The following is a 5,565-nucleotide window of genomic DNA, read 5'->3' as shown; positions in this document are numbered from 1 at the left end:
TGCCGAATGCAAGGTTGCCAGGCTAATGCCAAAATCTTTGTCACCCTGTTACCGGAAACCCTTTTCTCTTCAAGATCCAAAATGCCGAAAACCCTTGCTTCTTTCTTTCTCTTATTGTGTCAATTTTCTATTCTTCTTCTAATCAGGGTTTTGATTCATTTTTTTTACTTTAACTAACTTCTCCTTTCTTGAATCCGAATAACTCTCTTTTGCCATAAAAATCGCAAGGGTAGAAACTTTCTTGGCCGAATACTCTTAGTGCCGCTAGTGCCCTTTCTAATCGGTCAAGCCTAGTGTAACTGCTTTGTTCTCATAATTGATTTTTCTAAGAATCTATTACGTTGTTCTTCCCTCACTTTTTCTAATCAACTTTGGTAGGAAATAAGTATCGGATCTCGGGTTTTAACTTTCTGCCAATTTGCTCTTCAGGTGGGAGACGTTGGTAAGTACTCTTAATCTTAGTTGGCCGAATGGTCATAGTTAAGGTAAGGGGACTTGCGTTGGATACGAGTCACATATTATTCTGGTTTTAATAGTTAAGATTGATGCAGATCTAGGAGTTGATCGTGCTTAGTGATTAAAGAAGGGGTTGTTATACTTGTCGCGCAAGGTAAGGTGAAAGGTGAGGTTTCGGTTTTAGTAAAAAAATGTATTAAGCATGCGATTAATTGTAGGATGTTATCATTTTTAGGTTTGCGACTAAGGGAATCGCAGCATGCTTGCTTACCAGGTGTGTACATACACTGCACACACATTATGTATCGGTAAAAGTCGAAATGCCAAAAAGCTGAAAGTTTGGCTACGATAGTCTTGCGAGTGTCTGAACACTCGTAAAAGGGAGACTGATAGGTATTCTGTGGACTAGGGTTGTGATTTGGCCATATGGGCCGAAATGGGCTAAATGGGCCCATAATAGGCAAAAACTGAATGTTGATGCTATGTGATAGTATGAATGTGACTGGGCCTAACGGGCCATATAAATGTGATTTGGGCCTAATGGGCCATATACAGATGATTTGGGCCTAATGGGCCATATGAATATGATTGGGCTTAGTGGGCCAGATGTAGGTATGTGAAATTGTTTAGGCTTTGTGAGGGGTTATAGGCCATGTATATGATATCCACATAAGACTTAATTAATATATTGCGACAGTGGACAGGTCAAAGGGGTTAAGGTGTGGCAACGGGTATATGCACGTCTAGGATTGGATCTAGGGAGAGCTTGGTACTTAAGTGGTCTTAACGACGCACCTCCTCTTCTCTAGAACCCTACCTGGTGCGTAGTATTCGTTCATCTTAGCTCACAGGACTTGTTAACGGGGCAAGGTAAGTGAAAATCATAAATTATCGAAACGCCCTTAAGGGAAAAAAAGACCAAATTACCCCTAGGTGTTGAATGTATGTTTTATGGATGTGACATGCATACATATGATATTCCGCTTAGGTTGCATATGGGTGGGAATTATGGAACGGAGGAAGTATATGAGGATCGCATGGTTGCTTGACAATCGTGGATCCACTGACGGCTTTTAAAGCCCAATATGTAATGAATGTAGTTCCGCAACTGGGCTACCATGGTGTGTGGGTTGGGTGGGTCGATGTTTATATCCCCACATGGTGTGACGGGGGACGAAACTGGTGTGTAGCGGATGGATAATTTGGATGGGATTGCATTGCATGATTGATGAATGATGTTTTTTTTTAATTTTGAATGCTTGCTTTTGGTGAGGATTGTACACACTGAGTTTACGAAAACTCACCACCTCTTTTATTTTATTTTCAGGTGATGCTCAGTAGAAGGTTCGATGTTTGGAGGGACTCTGGGTGGCCGGCTAGCAAGAGGATTTCGACTTGTTTTTTTTTAAGCATTTAAGTTTTTATTTCTTTTTAAGTATGTTCAGACCAGATTGTAATAACGTTTTCATTATGTTAGTATTACTTGAATTATTATTATTATTTTCATTGTAATTACGAAAAGTTGAACATGGATTTCTTAAATTATAGTATGTTTTCTACGTTTCCGCAACTAAGTTTTTTAAAAGAAATCAAATGTTTTAAACAAGGCTTTCGTAATTGAAAGGTTTTTTTTAGTTAATTAGGGTTTCTTTTATTTTAAGAAGGGTTTTCAATGAAAACATGATTTTCGCTAAAACACTTCAATTTGACACGCCAGATTCAGCCATAACGTCTGGGCCGAGTTTAGGGTGTTACACCATAAGTTTTTCAGGATTTTTGGTTTGGCCAATTAGTACATTTTATTCATTAAAGTTTCCTCTGTTTCATAGTTCAGTGGACCTGACCTCTCTTGACTTTTTGGTGGACCACGATTCTCTTACCCTACTTTGAAGCTTGCGGCTATAGCAACTTGAGCTTCCTTTGGGTGAGCCAACGTGAAAATTGATCCAGATCCATTCCTGACGAGGAGATCTAAGTGCAGAACAAGGTGAAATGGATAGATTCAATCAAGTAGCCTAGGAATAGTATTCTTCATTCGATTCTTTCTTATTTCTTGAAAACGCTGGTGATTACTCTATGTTTTCTATTGTATGGAAATATAATGAACACTTTGTTAAATGTTATCTTGCTAAATATTATTGTTCTTTTTTAATCTTAAGGGTTTCAATGTTCTAAACACGAAAGTGTTGTTGTAGTCGCTAACACTAGAAGGTGCAGTGACAGTTTGAGCCAATAAGGTTTTCAACGGAAGTTGAGTAAGGACTAAAGGAATTTAGTCCACTGGTTCTTAATAGTGCCCTATTTCCATCATCAGAATGTGAGTTTAATGTGCATGGTTAAGTCACAAATTAAACCAAAGAGTGACATTTAGTAAGATGTACATTAATTTTATTGCATCGACAATCACCTATCTTTTATACCTTGTGAACACTTAGTATTCTGTTGAAGATTCATGTTGTGGATACCAGTTTATCATCATCATCAAGATATTGCTCCGACAACTATCCTCACAATTTATCTCATTTCTATCTATCTATTCCACCGACATTAAAAGACAAAAGACAGCCATCCCTGTGGGATCGATATCTGACAGACTCACATCTGTCTACTATAATTGCATCAACAGTGTACTCTTGCACATTATTGCTATGATGTTATCAGCTGATCAATACCTGAGCAGAGAGTGAAGTCAGTGCGTCACCTTCATGCACTCCGGCTACCCGTTGTAAACTAAAATATATATAGGATTTTTCATATACAATTTATCACCTTTTTACTTAAATTCATTGTTGAAACTAAGTAATTGTTTAATAAATTAATGAAATATGTGAAACTATGAAATTAGGACATAAAAATTATGAAAATGTGATTTTATGCTTTATTATATAGTTTTCATGCATGAAATGGCTTATTTTATATTTATTTGAACATATTATATTTTTAAGACATAAAATGGGCCATGCATGATTAAATTAAATGATAAAATATGAAATTATATTTAATATTTCATTTTAAAATATTCCATTAATAATTTGGGTTTTAATTAATTATTTATTTTATTCTTTGGTCCTTTAATTTATTGATTTATTTTGGACAGGTCTGATAGCTTTATTGGATTACAAAAACCATCCAAATTAAAGATCAAGTCAACCTAATTTTGGCTACACATGGCTGTCCACATAAACCACTTTTTGGTTTAATTACACAAGATATTTGCAATGTTGAAGAAATTAGATATTTGCCCGAAGATTTTCATTTGACCGAGTCTCAATCCTGAGTTGTTATGGCATTCAAATTGCTTAAAAATCAAGAAAAATTCAACTCAAAATCCACTAAGCATGACCGGCCACTCATTGGAAAAGCTTGAAGAGACTGAACCTCTCTATTTTTAGCAAACTATCCTCCTCTCTTCACCTATAAATAAGACCTTATTTGATCCCTTATCCCTCATCATTCTCTCTTCTGTCTCAATTCTCTTTAGCATTGTCCATTCCCCACACCTAGCATCATCTCTTCATAGAATTTGAGCAATTAGGCCTCTTAAAGAGCCCTTGGTCGGCCACCTTGGAGAGCCATTAGCAAAGAAGCAAAACGAAGGAGTGAAGGAGCCTCGTCATCAGAGTCTTGGGTGACAGCCACTCTGATTTTTGTTTAATCTTTCTTTTCTTTAATTAAATCTAAAAAAAATTTCTATGTGTTCTTTGTTCTTGTTTACAACAATGTTAGCTTAATTTTATTTAAGCTAGGATGATTGCTTTGATTAAATAATATTTATTTGATTCATGCTTATAATGTTTATGCCTCAATCGATCATGTTTTCAATTAAAATCAAGTCTGTATATCTTTCATATCTGATTAAAATGCACCTAAATTAGCTGATTGATCCTAATCAGACGACACTAGTGGACACATAATTGAAATGTGCATGCTCAATTTAGATCCTAACCCGATTAAATTGCAGGTTGCATAACAACTCTATCCAAGCTTTGTTATCTGTATAGTTTTTAGGTTTATGTGATTAAACTGTTTCAAACCTAACATGTCCCTGTTACCTCACACGAATGCTAAGAAACCCTTAGTAAATAAGGATCAGTAAAATGCGTATTTACTAAGTAAAGGATTTCAGAAGGACCTAATGTGGTTTCCAAAATCATGAAAGATCGAATTGCCATGGAATATTTTTTAGAATATTATTAAGCATGTTGATAATAAATTGAGTTTAATTAAAGTAATTGTCCTAGTTTATTTACGTTATAATTGTTGCAAATTGTGTTTAATTTTGCTAAAATCTATTTCATTCATATAGTTTGCATACATAGGATAATTTGCATTAGGGATCATTGCATTTAGTTTAATATATTTTAATCATCACTTTTCAACCATATTGTGTTTTTATTTACTAATTTGTTAAGGGTAATTTTACAATCAAGTGATTTAACACAAATGCAATCTCTGTGGAGACGATAACTCAATACTTACTTATTACTTGATAACGACTATGTACACTTTCACAAACCTACGCGTTACACCCTTCTTCTTAAAATTTCTCAATTCATCAACCATTAGTAGTTATTACTTGTGATCCTTTCAATGATCTCATAAGCCTCGTTGTAAGACTTAGACAAAATTTCACTATTCATAGAAGCATCTACCATTAATCTTATGTGTGTATTAGGACCATTATAAATCATCTTCAATTGGATACAATTAGGAATCCCATGATGAGGACACTTACGATGTAATTCCTTGAGTCTTTCCCATGTCTCATATAAAGATTCGTCATCCAATTGTTGGAAAGTTATTATCTCATTTCGCAATTTTGCATTCTTACTCAATGGAAAATATTTTATCAAAATCCTTTCTGCTAATTATTTCCATATAGATATTGAACTTGGTGGCAATGAATTCAGCCATGCTCGTGCTGAATCTCGCAATGAGAATGGAAATAGTTTCAACCTTAATGTGTCTTCAATCACACCAACTATCTTGAATGAATCACTTACCTTTATGAGAAAATGAAGGTATAAGTTTGGATCTTCCGTGGGTATACCATTGAACTGACCCACCATTTGGAGCATTTGAAACATCACTGGTTTCAATTCAAATTGG

At 35.1% G+C, this 5,565-nt stretch overlaps 1 non-coding gene across 1 annotated transcript; it reads left to right on the top strand.

Moving 5' to 3' along the window:
• Positions 1-5,169: 5,169 nt before the first annotated feature.
• On the top strand, positions 5,170-5,276 carry LOC121204219 (small nucleolar RNA R71). The gene has a single exon (XR_005899148.1). It is a non-coding gene; the product is annotated as a small nucleolar RNA R71 (small nucleolar RNA).
• Positions 5,277-5,565: the final 289 nt, after the last annotated feature.

This window comes from Gossypium hirsutum, chromosome A07 (genome assembly GCF_007990345.1).
Source record: "Gossypium hirsutum isolate 1008001.06 chromosome A07, Gossypium_hirsutum_v2.1, whole genome shotgun sequence".
In the NCBI taxonomy this organism is placed as follows: Eukaryota; Viridiplantae; Streptophyta; class Magnoliopsida; order Malvales; family Malvaceae; genus Gossypium; species Gossypium hirsutum.
The sequence above is the reverse complement of the archived record's forward strand: the minus strand, read 5'-3'. Positions and strand labels throughout refer to the sequence as shown.